Source organism: Ursus maritimus, unplaced genomic scaffold (assembly GCF_017311325.1).
Source record: "Ursus maritimus isolate PB19 unplaced genomic scaffold, ASM1731132v1 scaffold_29, whole genome shotgun sequence".
Classification (NCBI taxonomy): Eukaryota; Metazoa; Chordata; class Mammalia; order Carnivora; family Ursidae; genus Ursus; species Ursus maritimus.
In genome coordinates this window covers 33,851,523-33,879,424 of record NW_024425452.1, presented here as the reverse complement: position 1 = coordinate 33,879,424, position 27,902 = coordinate 33,851,523, and the positions used below count along the sequence as shown (strand labels likewise).

General features: G+C 39.9%; 1 long non-coding RNA gene across 1 annotated transcript in view; it reads left to right on the top strand.

Annotated features, from left to right (window-relative positions):
• The window catches only part of LOC103657439, a 54,055-nt gene extending 43,803 nt beyond the window's left edge, over positions 1-10,252 (top strand). Inside the window, exon 3 of the long non-coding RNA XR_566853.2 lies at positions 10,188-10,252. This is a non-coding gene — a long non-coding RNA (uncharacterized LOC103657439). The remainder of the gene's footprint in view (positions 1-10,187) is intronic.
• Positions 10,253-27,902: the final 17,650 nt, after the last annotated feature.

Genomic DNA, 27,902 nt, shown 5'->3' with positions numbered 1-27,902 from the left:
TCTCGAGGATATGGGACCACCCTTTCGAAATGCAATCGTCAAGAAGGATAGGGCTTTTGTCTCCTAGGCTCTGTGAGAGAGGAGGAGCCTAACTTTGACCCCCGTTAGCAGACACAGATGGGCTCACCATTGACCCCCCACCTCCCAACACACACAGTGTCCTGCAGTACTGTGTGTGTGTGTGTGTGTGTGTGTGTGTTTAACACACCCAGGACTTAAAAAGCCTCCTGCCTTCTGTTTCGCAGAACTTACCTCTGTTCTATACTGAAGTCTCTCTCCCATACTGCAGTAGCTCGGGTAAAATCTGTCTGGCCACTTCTAATAAGCATCCGGTGAGTAGTTTGTCTTTAACGTCACAAGCTAGCCAGTTACCATGTGTGGCGTGTTCGGCTGTATTTTAGTGTAGATGATTTCTTATACGTGGTGTACTACATTTAGCCAGCATTTTCGGCTCCCCAAGATGATGATAGTCTTCAGGAATAGTTCTTTATTTTTTTCCTGAAGCCTTTATTTTAATCCCAGTTAGTTAACACACAGTGTAATGTTGGTTTCAGCTGTACAATATAGTGATTCCGCACTTCCGTACCACACAGGGCGCTCATCACAACAGGTGTCCTCCTTAATCCCCATCACCCATTTAACCCCTCCCCTATCCACCTCCCTTCTGGTAACCATCAGTTAGTTCTCTCTAGTTAAGTCTGTTGGTTTGCCTCTCTCTCTTTTTTCTCCTTTGCTCATTTGTTTTGTTTATTAAATTCCACAGATGAGTGAAATCATGTGGTGTTTGTCTTTCTCTGACTTATTTTGCTTTGCATAATACTTTCTGGTTCCTTCCACGTCATCGCAAATGGCAAGATTTCATTCTTTTTTGATGGCTGAGTAACATATATATATATATAATATATGTATAATATATATTATATATAAAATAATCTTATATATATAACATGTATAAGAAATATATACCATTTCTTTCTTTCTTTTTTTTTTTAAAGATTTTTTATTTATTTACTTGACAGAGACATAGAGACAGCCAGCGAGAGAAGGAACACAAGCAGGGGGAGTGGGAGAGGAAGAAGCAGGCTCCCAGCAGAGGAGCCTGATGTGGGGCTCGATCCCAGAACGCCGGGATCACGCCCTGAGCTGAAGGCAGACGCTTAACGACTGAGCCACTCAGGCGCCCCAATATGTACCATTTCTTTATCCATTCATCAATTGATGGACATGGGCTACATCCATATCTTGGCTCTTGTAAATAATGCTGCAATAAATAGAGTTGCATGTATCCCTTTGAATTAGTGTTTTTGTATTCTTTGAGTAAATACCCAGTAGTGTAATTGCTGGGTCATAAAGTAGTTCTATTTTTAACTTCTTTGTCTCCATTACCTCCGTACTGTTTTCCACAGTGGCTGCACCAGTTTGCATTCTCACCAACAGTGCATGAGGGTTCTTGTTTCTCTACATGTTTGCCAACACTTGTTGTTTCTTGTGTTGTTGATTTTAGCCATTCTGATAGGTGTGAGATGATATCATAGTTTTGATTTGCATTTCCCTGAGGATGAGTGATGTTGAGCATCCTTTCATGTGTCTGTTGGCCATCTGGATGTCTTCTTTGGAGAAATGTCTATTCATGTGTTCTGCCCATTTTTTAATTGGATTATTTGGGTTTTGGTGTTGAGTCCTAGAAGTTCTTTATACATTTTAGATACTGACCCTTTACTGGATATGTCATTTGCAAATATTTTCTCCCATCCTATAGGTTGTCTTTTAGTTTTGTTGATTGTTTCCTTCACTGTGCAGAAGCTATTTATTTTGATGAAGTCCCAATAGTTTATTTTTTCTTTCTTTTCCCTTGCCTCAGGAGACCTACGTAGAAAGAAGTTGCTACGGCCAATGTCAAAGAAGTTACTGTGTTCTCTTCTAGGATCAGGAATGGTTCTTAACCCTATCTTCACTGTGATGCGAAATGGGCTCAAGGAAGGTCCTAGAGATGGATCTCTATCTAAAAAGTAAAGAAAATGGTAGAGTTATGCCCTGAAGTAATGCTCAGACACCCAAATCTCCAAGCCTGTCTTTATCATCTGAATTCAAGCCACCCTGAATTCCTTTTAGTATCTTATTTTGGTCTTGTAGTCTTGACTGACTGTGGGGACTACAAGTTCAGCAGAGAGTTGGATATTGGGCCTGGGGGTCAGGGGAGGGATCTGAGCTTGAAGACCCAGAGTTGAACAAAGTATGTATATTTGGTAGATAAGATTACCCACCAAGAATGGTTAATGGAGAAGAGGGCTAAGGACAAAACCTCCTAGGAAACACCAATGTGTTCAGGAAGGGTGGGGGACCTACTGCCCAACTTTTTACATATCGGAACACGTATAGAAAATAGCATTTGTATGGCACATTGGAGACAAATTTTAAGAGATTTAAGGGTGTCTATACGGGCTTTGTGAAATTTTTCATTACTTTTGTGTTCATTTCCTAGGATGGCCACAACAAAGTACCGCAGACTGGGTAGCTTAAAATAATAGAAATGTATTGTCTCAGTTCTGGAGGCTTTAAGTCCAAAATCAAGATATTGGCAGAGCTGTGTTCCTTTTGAAACCTGAAAGGAAATCCTTCCTCTTCCTTGCTTCTTGTGGTTTGCCAGGAATCTTTGAGTTTCCCTGGTTGAAATAGTGTGACTCCAATATCTGCCGTTGTCATTACCTGGCATTCTTCCTGTGAGTCTCTTCATCGTCAATGACCATCTTCTTTCAAGGACACCAGTCATATTGGATCAAAGAGTCCACCCTACTCCAGTATGACCTCATCTGCAATGACCCTGTTTCCCAATAAGATCATAATCTGAGGCACTGGTGGTTAGGACTTCAACATATCTTTTTGGGGGGCAGCACAATTCAATCCATAATAATTTCTTTTTATTCCATAACTATAATAAGAAAATAAAAAAGTATGGGTGCTAAATATTGAATTTATATAGTATTTCAGCTGACTTTTTAATATCAGATTTTATGTTTGCAGTGAAACATAAACTTTCTAATAATGTATAATCCCTTCAGATTTTTTTTCTCTTCCAAATTGCTATTAATGAAGCCATAGGCAGCAGAATATGCAACATGACTCAGAACACAACATAGCAGGACCTAGATAAGAAGATCATTTTCCCGACGTCTTGGGGAAAGAGGTGATCAGTATTTCTTTATAAACATTATTTAAAGATGTCAGCCCTCATAACATTCTCCAGGAGCTGAGCCCAAAAGAATGCACTGGGGACCCGCCGTCATCTGATGGGACATCAGAGGCAGTATCTAGGGAGAGGTAGAGAGTTTCCCCATGGCCAGCAGAGGCCAGGGCAGGAATGTCAGGCAGTGACAAGCAGCAGTTAAGGGACAGAGGAAATGGCAGCAACGTCCAGCAGCTCTTTTCACATCTTCATCACAAATATTCGGTAGGATCGATCTCTGGAGCCAGAGAGGCAGATGGAGCCTTCTCGATCATAGGGCAGAGCATGCACCTCTCTGCTTGAAGAGGGGGGGGGGCATTGGGGAGCAAGGAGTGAGGGAACACAGGACTCTCACTGTCTTGGCGACCTCCGTTGGGCCACAGCTGGGCAATGTGAGCAGGTTAAGCCTAGCCGCTTTCGGGAGGAGGATGTGGGGTCCAATCACTGACAGGTTTTAGAAGTTTAGGTTCATATCTGTTTCAAAGCGTTTCTCTACTAACTTAGCATCCCAGGAAATTTCTGAGCTGGAGTAGGTCTGGTTGAAAGTGCTTGTGCAACCAATGTAGTACTGCCGCTCTAGGCCAGGGCCCTGCTGCTCTTGGAACCCGTGGTCCTCCTGACCAGCGCAGTTCTGTTGGAGCCAAGCACTGCGGGCGCCATCTCTGGCGGCACACTGGGTTGAGGATCAAAGGAGGGAATAGGTAGACAGAGGCGTTACAGGCTTTAAGGCCGCTCAACTGGTGTATCGGGGAGTCAGGGTTCTAGACACCCACATGCCCTGTCATCTTAAGACAGATGTGGTTAATTTCCTCTGCTCAGAGAAAATTGATTCTCAAATGTATTAAAGTAATAGAAAAATAAAGGGGCGCCTGGACAGCTCAGTCAGATTAGCGTCTGACTCTTGATTTCCGCTCAGGTCATGATCTCTGGGTGGTTGGACTGAGCTCCAGGTCGGGCTCCACACTCAGTGGGGAGTCTGCTTCTCTTCCTCTTCCTCTGCTCCTCCCCTGCTCACGCGTGCTCTCTCTGTGTAAAATAAATAAATAAATCTTTTAAAAAAGTAAGAACATTTTTATAATCACTCAAAAATTTATGATGGTTGAAATTATATTTAAAGATGCTATCAGCTCATTTTTTTATTGACAAATGTAATAGTAAATTTCTCGCAAAGATGAGAATGGATTTTGAATCCAATCAAATTTTCTCTTTTTTAAAAAAAATATTGATTTATTTATTTGAGACAGAGAGAGAGAAAGACAGAGCGGGGGGGGCGGGGCAGAGGGACAGAGAGAGAGAATCTCAAGCAGAATCATCACTGAACATGGAGTCTGACGTGGGCCTCCATCTCACAACCCTGAGATCATGACCTGAGCTGAAATCAAGAGTCGGTTGCTTAACGGACTGAGACCCCCAGGTGCCCCCCAGGCAAGTTTTCTCTTGATGAACAAGAATGCATTGTAAGGATAGTCATCCTGCAGCTACCTTGGAGACTACTGAGTGTGTAGCTGGTGCTATATATTTGAAGAAGAATTTGGTCCTTTGATTGCTGCTCCAATGGGAAGGAACCCCATCTAGCCTCCCCACCACCACCAGCTGTGGACTACCATTTTTGGCCTTGTCAACCTAAACAAAGTGACAAACTGAGGCAAGCTTAAAGTGTCGAAAAGATACGTTTTTAGGGAATAGCAGAGGAATTGCAAGTCAGGACGTGTAAATGGTAAAACCAAACTTCAGGCAAGTCCCTTGAAGGTTTGGGGAGGACTGTATTTATGGGCAGGGAATGTAAAGAGAAGAGAGCTCAGTTAGAGTCTGTGAAAGTCAAAAACAAGTGGAGACGAGCTTTGAAAATTCCCGAGCAGACAGAACCAGCCCAGTCACACAAAGAAAGCTCAAGTCAGCTTATTTTGTGAGACCAGTCCTAGCTGGGTCATTTCTTACTGATGCCTCTCGAAGCCATAACTAAAACTTCCCAAAGTTGATATGAGGCAATCCCTGACCAACTCCCTGTCATTTAAGAAAATTCCATTATTAGTTTTCTGTGAATCAGGCATTTACAGGAAATCAGTCTTCCAGTCCTTCAGTTTTATATTCCCGAGGACACGTGTGTGAGATTTTCCCATTTTATATCCTTCAGTTCTTTCTATTTTAGACTAAAATTCTTTCTCATGCTACTAAAGTTGATGTGAACTTGGCCTCTACCAGAGCCACTCAATAAAGCAGTGAGTTCTGTGTGTTGTGGGAAGGAGAGAGACACACTTTCTGATCCGCTTTTCTTACATGGCCCTCATAGGAGCACAGAACAAAAATGTTTCCAATGGTGGCCATCAACCAGGAGGTTCTGTACTTTCAGGCCCTACCTGGGTAAAGCAATCAATATCTCTTTGCTTCCTGTCTGTTGGGAAGGTCTACGGTAGAAGAAGTTTAAAGGCAACCTGTGAAGCCATGGAAAAAATGAAGGAGAGTGATGTCTGAGAACCCGCAAAGTCAAGGGCTAATGATGCTCTGAGCAGACGAGGACTGAACAGTTTTCACAAAGAGGTTGGGAGAGGGGAGGTTTTAGTCAAGTGGTAAGAGCCCAAGCACAAATTTGCCATGGTTACAGAGAATGGCAGTGAGAAGTGGGGACAGTAGAGATACACAACTCTTGTGTCAGCTGATTGCCCCAAGGTGTCTCTAAGCTTCCTGGATTTTTGTTTTGTATTGTCTTGGTAAAATGGTCAAATATTAAAACCCACCCCATAGGATTGTTAAGAAGATTAAAAGAACTGACATGAAAACTTTCTGAAAATTATAAAGCACCTGAAATCTATATCTATATATCATTAGGTATTTTTAGTTCTACTGAAAGTCTGTGATTCCTCCCATACCATCCCCAGCACCCCCATGAGGCATCACTCTTCAAATCTGGTTAAAAAAAAAAAAAAGATAGTAAACCAGAAACAAGAGCTGGATGGAGCCAACATTTCTTGATCCTCTCTGGTGCTTAGGTAGTTATGGAAGTAAATGCCCTAGGATGTTGGTAAGAAAGGAAAGAAATCACCCCCAAAGAGCGATCTCTCAACAAACCATCAAATGTATCCTCTGAGAAGAAAGCATTTTTCATTAATAGTGATTTGAATTTGGCAAAATGCTGAAAGGGGGCGCCTGGGTGGCTCGGTTGGTTGAGCGTCTGACTCTGATTTTGGTTCAGGTCATGATCTCAGGATCATGAGATGAGCCCCATATCGGGCTTTACACTCAGCCAGAGTCTGCTTGAAATTCTCTCTCTCCCTCTCGCTTCTCCGCTGTCCCTCCCCCTGCTCATGCTTTCTCTCTCTGTCTCCGCTCTAACAATAAATAAATAAATCTTTCAAAATGCTGAAAAGAAGCCAAAAGACATGAAAATTAATTCCCTGGAATTTTCAGAAAATATAAATTCTAGAAAAGCCTGGGAGGGTAGATTTAGGCTGGGAGTGACCTTGGCTGGTCCTGAAAAATCTTAATGGAAATACAGTGGTGTTTCACCTCCCCCCTCCTTCCTGACCAGCTGTGGTTTCACTTTTCACTGTTTCAATTACGCTCCGTCAACCACTGTCTAGAAGCAGGTGATCCTCCTTTTGGAGAGTCATCAGAAGGTCAGCCGTAGCTTAACAGTGTATTACAAAACCTGCATCACTCACCTCACTTCATCACATCACATAGGCATGTTATCATCTCACACCATCACGAGAAAGGTGAGTGCAGTACAATGAGATATTCTGAAAGGCAGAGAGAGACCACAGTCTCATAACTTTTATTACAGTTTATTGTAATTGTTCTATTTTATTATTAGTTATTGTTGTTCATCTCCTTGCTGTGCCTAATTTATGAATAAGACTTTATCATATGGGAAAAAATTATATATGTAGGGTTTGGTCCTATCCGTAGTTTCAGGCATCCACTGGGGGTCTTGGAACATATCCCCCATGGATAAGTGGGGGCACTAGTGTAGATTGCTGGAAGATTCCCCCAGTGAGCCCAACTCTACCACTTTAAGCCTAGATGAGGTTTACTTTGGTATTCAGCCAGAGGAGGGGCATGTTCTAGAAGAAAGGGTTCCTAGATCAAAACCTTAGTTTCCTTTCCCATCATATCTTCATGGTGGGGCAGCTAAACTGGGAAATAGGCATGTGTAGAGTTGAAACGGTGTCAGGCCCAGCTACAGGCAATTGCAATTCTATACCCTTAACTCCTGGAATTGGATCTACCTTTGAAATCAAACCATTTCACTTCGCTCACATAACTATATGATTACAACTATGTAGACCTTTTAATAGTTGGTTTATCTTAAAGAAAGCATCAAAACTATTTTCGGTATACTGAGACGCTATTTGAATGACTATTTCCACTTTCTGAAAACTGATGTCAAAACAAAAATTGCACCGAAATTAAGTAGGCAAGAAAGCGTTTATTCAAGGCTGTTGCATTAGGGGAGAGATGTCAGAACTAACTCGGAACTTAACTTTCACTGAGGCAGAAAGGGTAGGGCTTTTTAAGGGCTGGGGTCAGGTAGTAGGAAAGTACTAGAAAATATTAGCGGGGAGCCATAGGTCATCAGTGTGGCTTTATCCAAAGGAATAATAAGCTCAGAATTTTATAACCTGGAGCAAGGTGCCCATTGAAGTTAGGCTCCGACCTTCCCACAGGAACTGGGAGATAGGGGTACTAACTCCTTTGATGATTACATTTCAAAGAGTTGGCTCCCAAGTCACTGAGAAAGATATTCCTGGGTTGCAAAACCAGGAGGATGCTTTTAAAAGACTTACATAACATTTCAAAGTTTCAAAGAGATCATTTACAGTTAGAAGTTTTGTAAAGAAAATGACCTAAGAAAAAGGAAGTTGGGTGCCCCAGTGTGAGGAAGAAGCCTGTCTGAAGATTAGTCAGGCTGAGGGGAAAGTTTAAGGTAATCTCTGTTGTTGGTCACATAATAAATTCTCATTTAAAATTGAAATAATTTTTGCTCAATCTATTTACTCAGTTGTATGTCAAACTCCATTTTTTTTTTGTTTTCTGCAATGAAAATGCCATCTGTTTTAATTTTTGCAAACCTCCAATTAGCACCACCCAATAGAACATTCTGCAATGAGGGGAATGTTCTGTACTGCACACTGTACAATCCAGTAGCCACTAGCCACCTGTGCCTATTGAACAGTTGAAATACAGCTCGTGACCGTGTGGAACTGAATTTTTAATTTTAGTTGATTAAATTTAAATAGTCACATATGGCTAGTAGCATCCATATTGGACAACGCGGCCTCCAAATCTATCGCACTATCAGTTTATCTGCAGAAAAATTGCTGCTACCAAATGTAGTGTCTATGACCTGGGTCATTCTTCAAGCAGGAGCTACCAGTGGAGCACAGGAATACTTATATTCACTCTGCGGGATGGTGGTGAGGATTAAGTAAGATATTGAATGTGAAGTGCCTGGCAAATGCCTCCTATAAAATAGATAGCCAACAATGTTAGTTTCCTTTTCAGTCTCCTTGGGGGCGGGAGGGGGGACACATAGTCAATGTGGCAGGGTCTTTACAATCTAGAACACAACAAACGATAGGGCCTTGGTTACGTGGGTGTTTAGGAACAGATGTGTTCATGTTTTTCCTTGTTACAAGGCACAGATGCTCTTGCTCTTTTGTAGTGTGCGGGAAGTTAGTTCATCTTGGACACAATCACCTTCTTTATATTGACTCCAATAAAAATGCCAAATTTTAAAATCAGAAATTGCAAGCATTTGGGTTACTCTCAATACCGATTTAATATTAATAATCTGTTGCATGATATTGATGCATTCTTTCCCATGGAAGAGTTGAAATAAACAAAAGCTATGTAAAGACTAAATCAGAACACACATCATCGGAGGCTTCCTCTGATCCAAAGACATGACTTTATGTCCTATAAATTAGGTATATGTGTGTTCTTAAAAGAATTTATCTCTTCTACTGACAGTGAATTATATATTTAGAAATGTGGGATACACAGAGGAGGAAAGGGAAAAGAGCATATATAATGGAGGAAAGAGAATAATGTCGGCCAATGTGTTTCAGCAGCACGTGAGGATCCTGGCATACTGCAGTTAGCCTTAATCTGAAGTGAAGCTGCTGTGACCTCAGCGGTCAGGAATTCCATGTCACTAAGCTAGAGACACATGGCTGGCTTCTCCCAGATACTGTTCTCTCCTATGTCTGACTTTTTCTCCTCTTGTGTTCAATGGTGCCATCCCAATTTTCTCTTGAGAATTGTACAGTGATAAGTTGCCCCAAGAGATGGTAACATGTTTATAACTTGGTCAGTGTATTTATTTATATGAAAGAGTAATTATTTTCAATGAACCACACTTACCCTTCTGATTCAAGAGCTTGGAATGTTCCATTCAACCAAAAGCAGAATAATGGAGCATCTGATCTCAGATCCCACCACATCGACACGTAAGAATAAATCAATTTAGCACTTTATTTCATTGGTCTAAATATGGAAATGTCCCATACTGCCTTTTTATTCTGAATCTTATGCCAAGCAGATACAACCCATTACTCAATAGCTTAAAAAGTTTTTTTTTCGTTTAAGCAAGATTTACTTAAAACAATGCAATTTTACACAGTGTAGAAATGATAAGGTTTTGCTACATGTCTCTAAAGTAAATGCTAATAATCCATTTAAGGTATTTAGTTTACAAAATAATGATATTTAGTTTACAGAATAAATTAAGGCACAACCACAGATGTTTCTCAATTTACAGTGGGGTTACATCCTGATAAATCCATCATCAGTTGAAAATACCGTCATTTGAAAATGAATTTAATACATCTAACTGCCCGAACATCATCGCTTAGCCCAGCCTCCCTTAAACATGCTCAACACGCATTAGCCTACAGTTGGGCAAAATCATCTAACACGAATCCTCGTTTGCAGTAAGGTGTTGAATATCTCCTGTATTTTACAGACCACTGCACTGAAAGCGAGAAGGAGAAGGGTCGTGTGGGCACAGAATGCTTGTCGGTGTCGGGTACGCACCCGCGGGGTCGCGTGGTTCACGAGCACACATGCCCCTGCGCCGCCTCACAGCAGAGGGGGTACCGCGTCTCGCCAGCCCAGGAAAAGGTCAAAATCCAGAATTCGAAGTAGTTTTCACTGAATGTGTATGGTTTTTGCATCCTTGTGAAGTCAAATAATTGGAAGTCAAACCGTCCTATGTCGGGACCCGTGTATACATAACAATGTTTCCTTTGCCGGAGCTGAACATGTAATAAACAGGAAGGAAGGAAACTAACATTTGCCTGTAACTTTCCTGTGCCAGACGCACACATAAAAAAGACTCTTTTAATCCTGTTTTGTAAAGACATTTTTAGTTCCCATCTACCTTGCTCTGAATTCACTTGATTTTTTCAGTGACAACCATTTCATGATTCCTTTGGATACCACATGTCACCTTTGTGTTTTGATGACTGACTAAACATGCTAATATTTTATAGTCTACAAATACATAACTTGCTTTCACTTTTAATTTTTATATCAATTAAAAAGCATATTAGTTTCTCACAGATAGCTACCGAACTCAGCATAGACTTTTAAGTACGTTAGATAGGAATATCCTTATTTATAAGCATTAAAGAACTAAACCAAAAAACAACAAAAATTGGGAAGTTGGGAAGTGCTTAGGATTTCAGAAAAAAATTCTCTCACAAAGTTAGTCCCTTATGATCATTTAGAAGCCTTGATACATTGTTAACCTCTGTATCCTACATAATCTGTTTGCAGAATATCTTCTGTCCACAGATCTACGTGTAACCCCTCTCAAACCCCCGAGTTTAAGATTTCTGATTAGTGAATTGTTCACCAGTATCTGATTTACACTGACCCCTTAAAAGAAACTTCAGTATTTGGTTAAAAAAATGATTCTGAATATATTCAAGGTGTAAGGTAATAAGCGTCTATAGAATGTGTTCTCATTCTGAAGTGATTTGTATCAGCGAACCCTATAATGGCTACTACTGTGATAGGCAGACTGATTCTTCCCAAGAATGACTCCTGGCACGTTGCCAATATTCTTTTTTCTTTGTTTGACTTCTTTTCACAGATCATGATGTGAGCTTTGCCTAGACACTCATCTGAAACAATTATAACCGTAATCACTGTACAATTTGCTTTCTTTATCGAAAACTTTCCACTTTATAGTTTCGAAGTTTTAGTTTTTATTTTTACTTGCAGATTATAGGAGCAATTACATTTGAAACACAGGTATATTTCTGTGTGCACTTTCCACAGCATCCAGCTAGGATTAAGGGATAATGTTTCAGGAATTGTGTAAATTCACATTCTTGGGTTCCAAGCAACAGTTTCAGTAAAGTTTTCTTTTCTTCTTTGTTACTGCAAAATAAAGAAATCCTATTACAGAATCAGTTCCTATCATGAATGGGCTGATTCTATCATAGAATCACAGAATCTTAGAGTTGGACCTAGTCCAGCATCTCACTCAGTTCAAGAATCCATAATCTAGCATACTTTAGCACCCTTGATGCATGACCATCTAGCCTTGGCTTAAGTGATGGGAAGTTCATCTCCATAAAATCAACAAGTCTTGCTCTGTTCATGGTATAGTACAGAGCCCACTGGATTTGGAAACAAGCTGGATTACAATCCCAGTTCTAGCAACTTGAGGAAGGGCAGAGTTACCTACCTTCTCTGAGCTTTCACTTCCTTGCCTATTTCTGACATAAGTGCTCAAAAGATAGCTAATGGTAAACTATGAAGATAACGGTAGTTAACGTAAAATATGCTCCGTGATTGATAGCCGCCGCCCCCCACACTTTTCTGTCCCCACAGAAAGAAAATTCTTTCTTCTGTTAAGCCCAAATCTGCCTCTCTATAAGTTAATTCATTCAGAAAACATTAAAACTGTTCAAGGTACTGTATAAAACTGTGAACAGGGTAGAAGGAAACTCCTTCTCAAGGAATTTATATTCCAGTGAGAAGAAACAGACCAACAGACAATAAGTAAAAGAATTAAGTTTACAGGGAAAAAAATCAAGTGAACGAATAGTGATAACCGGTTATACAGAAAACTAAAATAGGGTAACGTACTCATTACTGGGTGGCTACTTCAGGCAAGACATTGCTGAGGAAATCTCACTTATGCTGAAATCTGAATGACAGTTATGCCTCTTGACCTTCCTTAAGCTCTCTGGAGCAGCCCAGAAAAACAACAACAGCAACAAAGAAGACCTTTCAAATTGTTGAAGGCAACTAGTATGTCTTCCCTTAGATTTTTCTTTTTCTTTAAAAAACATTTTTTTAAAATTTATTTGTCAGAGAAAGAGAGAACACAAACGAGAAGAAGCAGGCTCCCCACTGAGCAGGGAGCCTGATGTGGGGACTGGATCCCAGGACCCTGGGATCATGACCTGAGCTGAAGGCAGAGGCTTAACCAACAGAGCCACCCATGCATTCCTAGATTTTTCTTTTTAAAGCTAAATATCACTAATCCTTCCAACTATTATTTATATCACATGATTTAAAAAAAAAAATTTAACAGGGAAGACTCTGGGTTTATCAACACTGTCTTTAAATGTGCACGTAGAACGATAACAGTTCTTTAGATGTGGCCCAGTTTCTAGATGCAGCCCTAGGGAAACAGAATCCCTTCATCTGGATTCTGTGCTTCACTGCTGTACAAGCTTGCATTCGATTTTTTTTTTTTTTTTTTGTAGTGACTATAGCAAAATGCTGACTGAACTGTCATCAACCAGAAGTGCCTCGTCTTTTCCATAGGAACTCCTATTTGCACACACTGCCTCTTTTCCTAGGTATGCACACTTGTTTCTATACCAGAGCTTTACATTTACTTTTGCTAGTTTATCTTGTTCATTTCAACCTAATTCTTCCAGCCTGCTGAGAGTTTTTGAATCTTAGAACTCTCCTCTACCTATTAACTATTCCTTTAATCTCCATGTCAGTCATAAATTCAGTTAATATGTTGCTAGGCCTATCAAATAGATGTCCGGCAAATATAAAACTACTTCAGAGGCATACTAAATTATTCAAGAAATATAATTTGTCCATGGGAAAGAGAAGTGACATTACTATGGATATTTTCCTCTGGTGTTTTCCAAATCATCTGTAGTAAATGTGAATTATTTTTAAAATCAGAATAAAAAGTTAAAAAAAGACGTATCCCATTACTTTTCCAAAAGGTATGCTTTCACATTTTGATCTGAAGAGTTGATGAGTGTTAAAGAATAGAGACAATGATAGAGCCCTGTCACATTCAATTAGAGCTTTCCCTCCAGGCTGATTCTGGGCTATTGATTTATTATCAGTCTTGTTAATTTAACCCAGCTCTTCCTGGGCATAGTAACATATGTATAGTTTTTTAAGATTTATTTATTTATTTATTTAAGAGAGAGAGAGAGAGAGAGAGAGATTGAGCACAAGCAGGGGGAGTGGCAGAGGGAGAGGCAGAAGCAGGCTACCCAGGGCTACCCTGGGATCATGACCTGAGCTGAAGGAAGACACTTAATCGACTGAGCCACCCAGGTGCCCTGTATGCATAGTTTACTAATATGGCATGGTAACGTAAAGATCGAGAAGAAGGCAGGCCTTTGATTTTATGTCCTCCTATTTGTTACATTCTCAAAATACAAGATTGTCCGGTGGAATTTCTCCTCCTACTTCCTGGTTTAAAAGTACTTTTATCAATAATTCCTAGAAATAATTATTAACTATTTGAGGCAATGGAGCAGAAAAAAAAATAATGTTCTCTTCTGCGATAGTGCACACTTAAAAAGCTAAACAAAAGAATTTAAAATCAAAACTTTGAAACTTGAAATAAAATGAATACTCAGAGGACCAAGAACACATTTCTGAGTGTGGGAAAGCATTTGCCTTTGAGAAAAATTTAGAAAAAAAACATTTTGCTGCATGTGGGCAGATATTAGGCCTTATTCAGAGAAAAACGGCTACATGATGTAATTGTTTTGATACAATATACACATAGAACACATTGACCTTGAGCAGCTCAGTTCTATTTGAATTTTTATCTCTCTTTATTTCCCTCAAGACCTGACATTTGAATTTCTTTTTTTGTAAAATTATCTTAAAACTTAATCTGTGTTTTTTTCTAAGACTTCACAGTAAAACTGGCAAAACCAGGGGTCATCCCCTTAATAATTTGGTCCTCTTTTCTCCAGCACCCAGGTCACTTGCTCATCTTAGGGCCAGAGCTGGGGTAGAGCATGGTGGTGGCATTGCCACATAGGCTCGGGTCAGGAAAGACGGGGAGGGCTGAGATAAAGAAGGATTTTGGTTAATAAAATATAGCAATGGGCTTCTAACCCGTTTTCCTTGGAAAGAATGCATATGGTCTTGATAAATATATTTCTTACATGCTAGCAGATCTCATATCAATGACACTCATTGATTTTGACTGAAACCTAAGAGAGAAAAATGCCACTCTGTATTTCACCACGTAAGGCAGAACTTAGAGAAAGTCCCGGGGCACAGGCAATCCCTCCTGTCAGCCTGTCTCTTCATGTGTGGCTCCACGAACATGTATTGAACTCCTGCTGAGCCCTGCCCCCCAGCACTAGGGATTCAGAAATTAATGAAATGTAAGTCTTGCTCTCAAACAGTTCACAATCAAAAAGGAAAGACATACACTAAAGCAGATGAGACCAATAGAGGTATGCCTGCATTATTTTCTGATCACAAAGGAGGAAACCCTAAACCATCCCAGAGAGATTCCTAGAGGAAATAATACCCTCTAAGCCCAGACAATTGGGCTTCTCAGAGCATGCTCAATGCTGCCTCCCTAGCGTCTAGCTCCGGGCCTAGCCCACAGTAAGTGTTTCATAAACAACGGCCCAACTGAACTGAGTGCATTTTATTGACATAAAAGGTTTTATGCAAGACCAGAGGGCTGATTTAAGAAGAACTGTGTATTCCCCTTAATGCCTCGTAGGATTCAGGTATATCCTGCTTATTTTTTCCACAACACTTACCACACCCATTATCTTATATATTATATTTATTGTCTGCCAGCCCCCTCCCCCAGAAATGTGAGCTCCTTGAGAATGGGACTTGTACTTCCCTTGCATAAAACTTGGCTCGCATCTAGTAGATATTCAGTAAATATTTGTGGAATGAGTATGGAGTCCAACACTAGTTACACTGATGAAACAGACAGTTTAAAAGGAAATCCAATGAATCCAATAAATTCATGAGACTCTATATGAGAATTTAGTGCCTCAGTTTTTGTTGCCTAGGGCAATGGTTCTTAGTCTTTTGAGAATGTCATGAATGCTTTAATTCCCTCTATAGAAAAATGCACATATGCATCAAGTTTTGACATCAATAAATACAGAAAGTATCTGGTTGAGGGGTGCCTGGGTGGCTCCATCCGTTAAGCAACTGACTCTTGATTTTGGCTCAGGTCATGATCTCAGGGCCGTGAGATGGAGCCCTGAATCCAGCTTGGCGTTCAGTGGGAAGTCTGCCTGAGATTCTCTCTCCCTGACCCTCTGCCCCTCCCCCTGCTCACATATACTTTCTCCCTCTAAAATAAATAAATAAATAAATAAATCTTCATATATATATATATATATATATATATAAAATTTATTTGGGTTTTCCTCCTTCTGACTCCCCTTAATTTTGGTTAGTCAAGAAAAGTGTTTTAGGACTATCAAGTGTTCAGATATATCACTAATATGTGAAAACTAGGCAACTATTTTAAAATGTATATAAAAAATTATTTCAAAAAACCCTTTTTTTCGGGGCACCTGGATGGCTCAGTCGGTTAAGCGTCTGCCTTCAGCTCAGGTCATGATCTCAGGGTTCTGGGATCGAGCCCCACATCAGGCTCCCTGCTCAGCGGGGAGCCTTCTTCTCCCTCTCCCCATCCCCCACAGCCCCCACTTGTGCTCTATCTCTCTTTCTCAAATAAATAAATAAAAATCTTAAAAACAAAACACCAAGAGGCACCTGGGTGGCTCAGATGGTTAAGCATCTGTCTTTGGCTCAGGTCATGATCCCAGGGTCCTGGGATCGAGCCCCACATGGGGCTCCCTGCTCGGTGGGGAGCCTGCTTCCCCCTCTCCTTCGACTGCTCCCCCTGCTTGTGCTCTCTTGCTCTCTCTCTCTGCCAAATAAATAAATAAGTAAATAAAATCTTAAAAACAAAACAAAACAAAACACCATTTTTCTTCATTTTAGAGAACAAAGCAGACCACATTTTATTCAAATAAAACCCACTGACCTTTGGAAATAGTTACCCAAAAGTATTGCAATGTGAAAAACCTCTGGAGTTATAAAGAATTTCCCACATCGGGGATGGTAGGCAGTCTCTGAAATGTCTCCTGGTATTGACATGTTTGTGCCATTTCCTCCATTCGAGTGTGGACGAAACCCAGTGACCTGCTTCTGAAGAATAGAACACGGCAAAAGTGATGTGATGTCACTTCTGAAATTAGCTTATAAAAGACTGACTTCCATTTTGCTTGTAGTCTCTTTCTGGATCTTCTTGCCTGCTTGTTCTGATGAAGCAAGTCGCTAGGGCTGCTTTGCCCGAGGAAGGCCTCCAAGGGCAAGCTCTGCCCACCAGGAGCTGCATCCTGCCAACATCAGTGAGCTTAGAATCTGATTCTCCCGGGGTCAGACCTAGACATGGAAGCAGCCCTGGCTGTCACCTTGACGGCATCCTTGTGAGAGGCCCCGAGCCAGGCACCCAGCAAAGCTGCCTTTGGATTCTTGCCCCACAAAAACTGTGAGATAAAAATGCTATTATTTTAGCCACTGTTTTGTGGCAATTTCTTACATATTAGTAGATAACAAATACATCAAGAACTACCTTATCTATTGCCAGGAACACACTGATGTCATAATTTTTTTTTTTTTTTTGAGAGAATGTGCTCATATGAGGGTGGGGGAGGGGTAGAAGAAGGAGAGAGAATCTCAAGCCAATTCCACACCAAGGGCAGAGCCTGACACAGGGCTGATATCACAACTCTGAGATTATGACCTGAGCTGAAATCAAGAGTTGGACGTTTAACTGACTGAGCCACCCAGGGTCCCTCCTCTGTGTTTGACATAGATTTCAAAGCGGCTAATTCTAGAAAATTTGTAAAACACTATCTCCTCAGAGGTGTAGGAAGCATTATGAAAAAGTGGGATCTTTAAGTACGAGAGAAGTAATAATTAGTGTAGTGTGGCTCTCTCTCTGCCACTTTTTAATTGTTCAGAAACTACTGTAAAGCTTCAACTATATAGGGCTTTGTTCTTAGGTCTTTTTACTTTTGGTTTGTGCAGATCTACTTATAAAGAAAAAATACAGATTGTAGAAAGGTATTATGAATATAAAACTATTTTAGCCTTATCAGATAGGCTTTGTGTCTCTCCAACATATATATATCATCAGAAGAACTGCAAGAAAAATAACAGAAAACAAAGTGCAGGTAATTAACATCTGTATTAAGTAATATATTTTCTACAATTATATATCAGTTTCTCTGTAGACAGGGCAAACAAGTCAAAGTATGAATCAGAGTCTGAGTCTCTGGGATTTGACCTATAAACTGTTCAAACATTTATTCTCTGATAGACCTAGAGCAGGGTCTGAACTTCATTCCAAGACCCTGAGAGCATTTTGATATATTCCTTTTAACACAGTGATTTTTATAGTTTTGCTCTGACTTTGCTTATGTTTTTGAATGTTTCCTCGAAACTTTTTGCTCAGCATGGTCTTGTCATTTCTTGCTCCTTATTTTTTTCCATTGCCACAAGAGTGGTGTAAACATGAAGAAAGGAAAGGAAAAGGCCGAAGACTGTGAGGGATTATTCCTGTCTCTGTATGGTTCTGGCTTACCCGATAAAACTTAATTCCTTCCTGGGCCTTAACACACCATCACAGTAAGGCCGAGGGAGTGTGTATAATGGTCTCAGGTCTCTCCAAAGCCCTTTTTAACTGCAGGATAGAATAGTGCTAAGGTGAGGAAGCCACACAGAAGACAAACATGCTCTGGGGGGTGGAGAGGAGGGAGGGAGAGGTGCAGGACAAGTGATTGACTACTTCCTCCAACGGTTTTTGCCTATGGTTTTAGCAAAGGATCTCCAGATCTGAAAGCAAACAATTACATGTAAATTTCCTGTGTCAATATAAATTCTATTCTCGCTGGGAAATCTTGAATGATTACATGGATTTGTGTGGAAAACAAGAACTTAAAGACTGGTTATTTTTTCAAACCCCTGGAATGACTTCATAACTTTCCTACCAAACCCATACAATGTTTATCCCTGCTCAAAGATTCCCAATTTCCCTTCAGAAATTGTACCATAGGTTCAGAAAAATGGTTTGGTCATGCTCTTTCCACTATGGCGAGATTTATTTTAGTCCTCAAATTTCCCCTCTGGCCTACGTGCTTTCTCTCAGGTCTCTTCATCCGTCATGAATGGGTCTCTTGTCTAACCCCCCCACCCCCACCCCGAGTATGACCTTTCATGTACATGCTCTCCCTCGCCCATAAACCAGCGCGTCTGGAGCTCTGCCAGGGCGTCAGGAGCCGCAGCTTAGAACTCGATTTGAAATGCCAAGTTCGTGGTGACATTACAGATTGACAGTTGGTGCCTAATGCTGGCTTAGTTGTTTTTCCGCGGGTCGCTGGATGCTAACCACTAGATGCAGTCCGTGGATTCCAGATTCACAAGGTCAATGTACTTTGAGTTGATCTCCAAAACAAAGAATATATTATCTCTTAAAATTCCACTTAAGTAAAGCAACTTAACCAGGCTAACTCTTCACGTGTGTGATTTTTTTGGTTCATTATTTTTTTAAAAATATTTGTTCCAGAAATGAAGACAGTTTAATATAGTGTCAGAAACTAACGGCAATTTTAAAGCAATGACTAGCTATTCCTTCCAAGGAGAAAGTTAAGTTGCTTTTGGAAACGTTATGTTTTTGCTTGGAAATAAATCATATTTAATGTTTACTTTCTCTCATTACAACATCAACATTTTCAAAATATGTAGCAGCTACTGAGAAGTAAAAAGCCATGTAATATCACAGTTGGGAGAATTCCTGTTAACATCACGTTATATTTGAAAATCAATGATTTATTAACTAAATTACATGCGAATGTGTTCTGTAGGTGAGTTAGGGTTAAATGGTAAAGTTTATTATCGTTATGAGAAACGGTTACATTTCTACAAAGTTCTTTAGCTTTAATTTTTTAACTTGAGTTTTTTTTGGGAGGGGTTTGCTTTCAGTCTGGCTTTTTTGAAGTAAGAAAAGCAGGGTGCATCTGCACAGCTGTTGGCAGAGTGAGGCATTATGAAGCTTATCCTCTCTGTCTCAGTTGCATTATGTTGTTGGCTTCAGTGCCTACCTGCAAACAGTGAGAGATTTTAATGCATCCCTGCTACAGAAAGGTAATGAGGTAGGCTGCCAAATCATCATCTCTAATTACCTCTGGAACAAAAGAAAAAAATGGAGGTTCCTAAAATTTTACAGTATATTGCTTTTATTATATACACTCCCCTGGGTATGTTCCAAGTTTTTAAAGTTTTTTTTCCCCTGAATGTGAAAGTAATATATACTCTTTATACAAATTTCAAACACGACAGAACTATAAAATGAAATAAGCCATCAATAACTTTGGAGCATATTTTTTCAAGTTAAAAAAGAATTCTCAAAAAAAAAAAAAAAAAAAAAGAAGAATTCTCTATCCAGTCAGAATTTAGTGTCCATTACTAGTTTTAATACGGTATTCCTACTACAGCTAAATCAGTACATGGTTCTAATAAACCCAAATGCCTTTGGTTTCTAATATACAATCCTTTTACTGTTCCTTGTAAACACTCTATGAAGCTAGCCCAATTTAATAATCTCCTAACTATTTAAGACAGTTAAGATATTGTAGAATGCTATATTACGGCTAATTCACTGTTCTGGCTGAGCACCAACACATGTTTTCCTAGGAGTTGCCATTTTTCAAAGTATTAGAAGAAAACATACCACATTAAAACCCATTAAGAACAATTGAGAAAGCACTTGGAAATCTCTCTGTATTCAGAATCATCAGTGATTCCAAAATCTGATACACCAAAGACGTAGTAAAGGATAAGGCCCGAATCTAAACTGAACTATAAAAGACCCTCTAAACCGCTTTTCTAGAATAAATTTTTCTCAGCTTGTTTACTTATGTACATTTTACATTGGTGCCGATAATTTGTCTATGTCAAGTGCACCACCCACTGCATATTTCAGATGAAATAATGATATATCTATATATTAAAAGAAGTGATGGGAATAAACGTAAATAGATCTCTTCGCTCCTATGTGGCAGATGGTGTTTTCCAAATGGCTGCAGCACATCACGAACGCTCTTCTTACCTGTGACTTTGGGAGTCCTCTTTGGCTTTTGTGACTGTTTGGATCCAGAGATTATGGGACACTATGTGATTTCCAAGGCTAGGTAATCAAAAGGAAAAGTGCTTTCTACCCTGTTTTCTGAAATACTTGTTCTGGAAGCCTTCAAGCTCCATATAAGCAGCTTGACTGCCCTGAGGTGGCCATGGTGGGCGTGAGGAACTCAAACCAGCCCACAGGGAGAGACCTCACACGGAGAGCCTCAGATTCTGTGAAAAGGGAGGGAGGGAGGGAGAGAGTGAGAGAGGTGCTTCCGCAGCCCGGCTGCTTCAGCAGTCCCTTTACCCAGTCCCAGCTACTGTTTAACTGCAACCACAGGAGAGATCCTGACCCAGCACTAACCAGCTAAGCCCTTCTCAAATTCTGAAGCACAGAATCCATGAGAGATATGAAAATGGTTATTATCATTTTATGCTACTAAATTTTGGAGTAACATGTTACATACCAATACCCTACTGGAATACCCTACAAGCTTTTCCAAATGTTTAGTAGTGTAATTTCTTTGCTTCTTGTACAACCTGAGCAGCTCTGCCATTCCTCAATCTAAGGAAGAGGTTTGGACTGGCACAGGTATGAGGGGCGATCGAGTGGTGAGCTTCACATGCGATACGTAGACAGTTAATCTAGATGAACAAATGATGTATTATGGAGGCTATACTGTGATGCTATCTGGGCAAAACAAAGCAAACTACAAAACCGTCCGTGGATTCACCTGCATTTTCAGGCACTTCATCTCCAAATTAAAAAACATGAAATTTAAACAAAATAGGCAATTCCAAATAATATTTATTTAGTTATGAGAGTAAAAAATATACAGAAGAATCTAGTGCATTCCTTAATACTCCAGGATTACTATTAACACCTGTCAAGTCTCAATTCTGCCAAAACATCTATTTGCTGAAATTTTAAGTAAAAATCATATTCTTAGGACACTTAATCTCTTCTAGTGATGGTGAATAGTGTTTTCTTTTTAAAAGTTCAAGCTGAGTATATAGTGTGCCTGATTTCTTTACCTTGTTTGCTTTCATTTGCAAAATATTCATATAGTGTTACTGCTAGTGAGCATAAATCACCTGAGGAGAAAAAGGGATGTCTAAGTAATGTAACAAGGGCGTACCAGCTGGAAGTGGAGAAGCTGGAAGAGGAGCCTAGGAAGTCTGGTTCCAGAGTCTATAGGTCTGTATTCCAAACTACTCCTTTTTTTTTTAGAGAAAGGGAGAGAGAGTGTGTGTGTGCGCCTGTGCACGCAAACGGGTGGGAGGGGCAGAGGGCGAGGGAGAGAGACTCTCAAGCAGGCTCCATCCCAGAACCCTGAGATTATGACCTGGTCCGGATCCAAGAGTCGAATGCTTAACGCACTGGGTCACCCAAGTGCCCCTAAATTACTACTTTTAATACCTCTTTGACAGGTTCATTAGCTATTACTTACATAATTACTTGTGTTTTTCCTTTCATAGTTGATGGAATAGTTTTTTTTTTTTTAAGATTTTATTTATTTATTTGACAGAGCACAAGCAGGGGGAGCAGCGGAGGGAGAGGTTGAGAAGCAGGTTTCCCACTGAGCAGGGAGCTCAATGTGGGGCTCGATCTCGGCACCCTGAGATCATGACCTGAGCCGAAGGCAGACGCTTAACCAACTGAGCCATGCAGGCGCACCAGCTGAGGGACTATTTCTGGAAATATCCCAACTGGGGACAAATCTGCTATACACGTGTAACCGAAGTCTTACTGATGTTACCTGTAGCTACACCTGAAGAAAACCTCTATCATTCAGAAATATTCTCAAATACTTAAATAAAAAGCATCCTGAGTATGATGAAAAAATACAGTTGAAAAAACATATTTAAAATTAGTCTTCATGTTACTGATTGTTGAAGTACACACTAATTTCCTTCACACTTCATATTTTGTAATTATCAACCTCTTTACTTGTGTATTAGCTGTTTCTCCTCATAAGTCTATCTCTATATACCAGTGCCTAGCCTGAAGCTTAGCATATAGTAAGTGTTCAATTAACAATTTTGAATAAATTAAGGGACAAATAACTATGTGAGGGAATACCACAAAAATATGGATATGTATATTTGACCTTCTTCAGTCACTTAAAACATTGATTTAAGAACCCAAATGCATTGGATTAGATTTGTAGGAAAAAATAAATTCGTGTTGTTTTTAATTGAAATATAAAATGTATACTCAATTCAGTCATTGGAAGGTTTTAAGTATGTTTGCAACAACTTGGATATTTGAATCTGCTATTTCAACTGTAAATTTTAAAAAATCTAACTGCAGAAGAAGTATTTCTAATAAAAATCTGGTATCCAAATTGGATGTGCTGTAAGTGTAAAATACACTAGATTTTAAAGAGTACAAAAAAAAGTAAAACATCTCATTAATAATTTTATATTGGTAACATTGACATAATATTTTTGATATATTTGGTTAAATAAAAAATATTAAAATATATTTCACCTGTTTCTTTTTACTTTTTAAAAAAGATTTTATTTATTTGAGAGATCTTGCAAGAGAGAGCATGAGGAAGGGGAGGGGCAATGGAAGAGGGAGAAACAGAAGCAGACTCCCCACTGAGCAGGGAGCCTGACAGCGGGCTTGATCCCAGAACTCTGGGATCATGACCTGAGCTGAAGGCAGACACTTAACCGACTGAGCCACCCAAGCACCCTCTTTTTACCTTTTTTTAAAAAAGATTTATTTATTTTAGGGGGGTAGGGGCAGAGGGAGAGGGAGAGTCCCAAGTGGACTCCACACTGAGTGCAGAGCCAGACTCGGGGCTTGATCTGAAGACCCCGAGATCATGACCTGAGCTGAAACCAAGAGTCGGGTGCTTAACCAACTGCACCACCCAGGTGCCCCTGTTTCTTTTTACTTTAAAGAAAGTATGGCTCCCTGCAAAATTTTAAATTACAAGTGTGGTTCACATGATGTTTCTGTTGGGTAGCATTGCTCTGTACCTGTGGTCCTCAAATGTGGTAACTGACCACCAGTATCAGCATCACCTGGGAACTTGTTAGAAAAGCCAAGTATAGACCTCACCTCAGACTCACTGAATCAAAGATTCTGGGGGTGGGCCCTGTTTTAACAAACCCTCCAACTGATTTTGATGTATGCAAAAGTTTGAGAACCATTATTTTAGGCCAGTGGTTCTCAACGTCAGTGCAAACTAGAATCATCTGGGGAGCTTGGGGCACAAAGTCCTGGTGCTGAAGCTACAATCCATGACAAACAAATCAACAACTTTGTGGCCCAGTCAAGGGTGTTCCTTAAAGCTCTCCAGGTGATTCTAAAATGGGATAAAGATTGAAAATCACTGGTAAATCTAACCACTGTAACCTTAAAAAATCTATGAAGGCACGATGTACGGTTCATGTCACCAGGAAATGATGGACATCAAGAAGTTCATTTGATAAACTTTGTCAACCTTAAAAACAAAATAGCCAGTTCTTTAACAAGCAAAAAAATGAATTTAGGAATAGCAGAGGAATTGCTATTTGGGACTGCAAATTATGGCAAACCCCAGGCAAGCCCCAAGTAGGAAGGAAAAAGAGTATCCTTGTATAGAGGAAAGAAGGAAGTTGGGAGGGATTGCTTTGAACAAAAGTTCATCAGAGGAGAGGGAGCCTTTGAGGTTGTAGGGCTTCTCATTGGCTGGGCTGTTGCTAGGCTAGGAGAATCTTCCTTCTTCCTGCTGAGGTATGCTAAGTAAGCTGCTGAGTGAGAACTCTCACTTCCATGTCTCCAGACTCCACTTCAACTTAGTTTCTTTATTGGTTTTCACAGCTTTAACTTCCAGTTGATTGACCTAGAGGTCTTGTGTAAAAGGTACACCTGCATCACTTTAGGGGAGTATAAACCTTTTCAGGTGCCCCACCCTGAAACTATTAATGTTTGTGGTGCTAAAATGTTTTGTAAATACACACCAATGACCTAGCCTAAATGTCTCCTCATAGGAAATATCTTTTTAAGTTTCTGTACAAGTACTGTATAACATGATCCAGAATATGCTAGTATTAAAATAAGCGAAACAGCTGGCTTCTTTTTCAAATGTATTTCAGCAAAATAAAATATTGCAACCAAATTATGTCATTGGAAAATTATTAACATAATGAAAATTTGTTCAGGTATAAGTGAGCAGTTAAGATATAAATTATATATACATGCTGTGCCTTAGTCTATGGATTTATTCCAGAATTAGTCACCATGCAGTGTCTGTATATGCATACAAATAAGTAATGATTGTAATACATAGTAAGAATGAGGTGGTATTACATTATCCCTAATGGGAATAATGCTTTGAACTGTTAAAGAGTAATATTGCTTTCTTCAGGAAAACAAAAAAACCAAACAGCTCTATAGAGCTCCAGACATTCTGGGGCTTTTGCACACACGTTTGCTTAAAGAATAGAATAAGGGTACATCTTTTTAAAACACTCTAATGAAATGACTCATACACCCATTCCACCTATAATACTCAAATACCAATAACTTAGAGGTTTGTTCATCAGGACTCCTTAGAGCCAGGTATAAAGCCTGGTGAAGGAAACCAGGATAGGTCACCCCAAATAAATATTTTGGGGAAGAGGGATTGGGAAACAAAACCTACTGTTTCTTCCCATATATTTACCTTTCTAGTTTGCCAGCCTTGAAAGCCTAAAACTGCTTTCCTTTCTGCTGTCATTTCTCTACAAATGTGTTGTTCTTTGCTGAAGATGCCATATAGACCACAGTTTTAAGCTGCTGCTTTGAGTTACTCTTTGTTTTCTGTTTCTTAGGTGTGATGTGCTGCTGCAAGCATTAGTAAACTTGTTAATGTCTTCTTGTTAAAGAGCTCCACCTGAAAACCTAAGATGGGTGGAGGTGGAGTTTAGCCTCCCCCACACCAGCATTCATTCCAGTCCTATCCTCACTGCAGAATGCAGGCAAAAAGTTAACTCTTTCCTTGGTTGGCAGTTACCCTGGGGCTGGCCATCCCAAGGATGCAGCTGCCTACACTAAATTCTCAACTTTTTGGGTCAGCTACCCAGGTGGACTTTCTCCTCTCTAATACACTGAACACTGGAATTCTCAAATTAAAACCCCGTAAGGTCAAAGGTCTTCCCTTCATGCAGAAACACATCAAGAACCAGGCATCTTGAGGTTTTCAACTTAAAAATCACTTATTTTACATAGCAGTAACATGCATTCTGTATGAAGAAATAAGGATCGTTTACTTGATATCATATAGCTACATTTTTCTATCAGATTGTCTTTCATGAAAGTAAAACATTTCCAATGTCCCATCTTGAAACTTAGCGTTTTTGGTGTTGCAATGTTTTACAAATATACATCGATGTAGACGAATCCTTTTTTGTGGGAACTTTATGTTCTCTTAAGTTTACCATGAAAGTAAAAATTTGAAATGCTATATGTGCTGTATTTCCTGAATTTTTTTATACTTAATGTCAATGACATTAGATCAGAATACTATAATTCTATTTTAATGACTAGAGTTCATTGTGCAACAAATTGGGCAAGAAAAATTTATTTTGACTGATAGTATTCTCACCCGTGTAACAAAAATTTATAGGTTCTAATCCCTTAGTTTGTGAATCCTACCCATTCTTAACCAATTATGTGCAGAGTGACTGGACAACTGTAGTTTTGCAAAAGGAAACTTAAAACAAGTTTTTTTCTCTTTTCCAAAATGTTTTCGTTTTGTTTTTACATTAAAACTTAACCTTACAAACAAGTAAAGAGGACTGAAATTTGATGTTCTGGGTAGCATTTGCATGGAAAAAGAGCTTCCTCCCAGTTCTCTTAGAACTGCACATGAATATACAAAATGGCTCCCCCAGTTAGGCCTCACACTGTTAGCATTCAAGATGGCTGGACTTCCTTTCACAAATTCACATCTCCCATGGATTTACTCCTCTTTACCTGCACTGCCAGGATCTTGTAATTCCTTTGTAGTGGTGGTGTGGGGGAAGAGCCCACATACTTTTTGGGCTTCTCCCTATATTTATGTCAACTTTCCTATCTGTACATCATGCATCACAGAAACAGGACTAGACAGGAAACATAGCTAAACTTCTATACAAGGGGCATTATAATAAGGTTCTGGTGTACTGACATTTTTGTTTCTTCAGCATCTTATGTTTGCTTCCTAGGCCTGTAATTAAACTGTTTCTGTTTCTGATAAAGCGCCCTAATTGTAACATGCCTCAGTTAACTCCTGGGAGTGAGTTTTGTAAAGCATACCCTCTTCTCAAGTATCCCAGGTAGGGTTAACTATTTATGGATTGTAGCATTCACGCTGAAAGGTGTTACTTAAATGCAAGCAATGTTTTTAAAGAATTCTGATGCCAATAAAATGTTCGCTGTTAATAAAATGTTCTCTCTTGAAACAAATGATTCTAGGGAATTCAAAGAATAGGCCCAAGAAGCTTCTGGTTGTAAGTATGGCCAAACAAACAACTGTAGCAATCTTTCTGATAAAGTATCATGAAACATTAAATGTGTGTCTAGTTTATGGCTATATATAATGAACCCATAATCAATCCTTACTACTATCTTTTGTACCACCATGAGGTAGAAATGAATAGGGCAGAAACTAGTGATTCTACTTACCTGAAAAAGAAACTGCGGCACAGAAAGCTTTAGTGGTTTTTGTGTGTCCCACACCCTTTTTGGCTTTGTTCTGACTGCTCCTCCATTCCTTGAAATTCAAGTATAAATATCAATAATAACAGAATTCCAGTTCTGGAAGATCATTTATTCTGACCCTCTCCTTTGACCAAAGAAGAAACGGAGGCCCTTGAAGACTGAGTTACCCATTAATATTCGAAGAGTTTCATATTCATCCTAGTTTCGGAACGCTCACAAAATTATATACAAGATAAATGTGACCGTCAGTGGGCCCTAACACACCTGCAGCGTGACACACCTTGACTTTTACTTCAATTATATGAAAATAGAATTCCCACTGAAATCTAGAGACTCCCTCAGTGTCCTGGCCCCACACTGTCCTTTCTCCCAGTTCTACTCTGACCTCTCTTTCTGGGTCAAGGTTGGTTCTGTCTGGGCGTGGCCGGCCTCGGGACCCTGCACACAGCTTCCAAGCCCCTAGCAGGAAGGGTCGGAGAGGGTCTAAGTCTCAGCCAGTCGAGGTCTTCTGCAAACAGCCCCCGAGTGCCCTTCGCGAGTGCGCCCATCCCTTGGTCCCGCAGCCGCTGTGTCCGCCCGCAC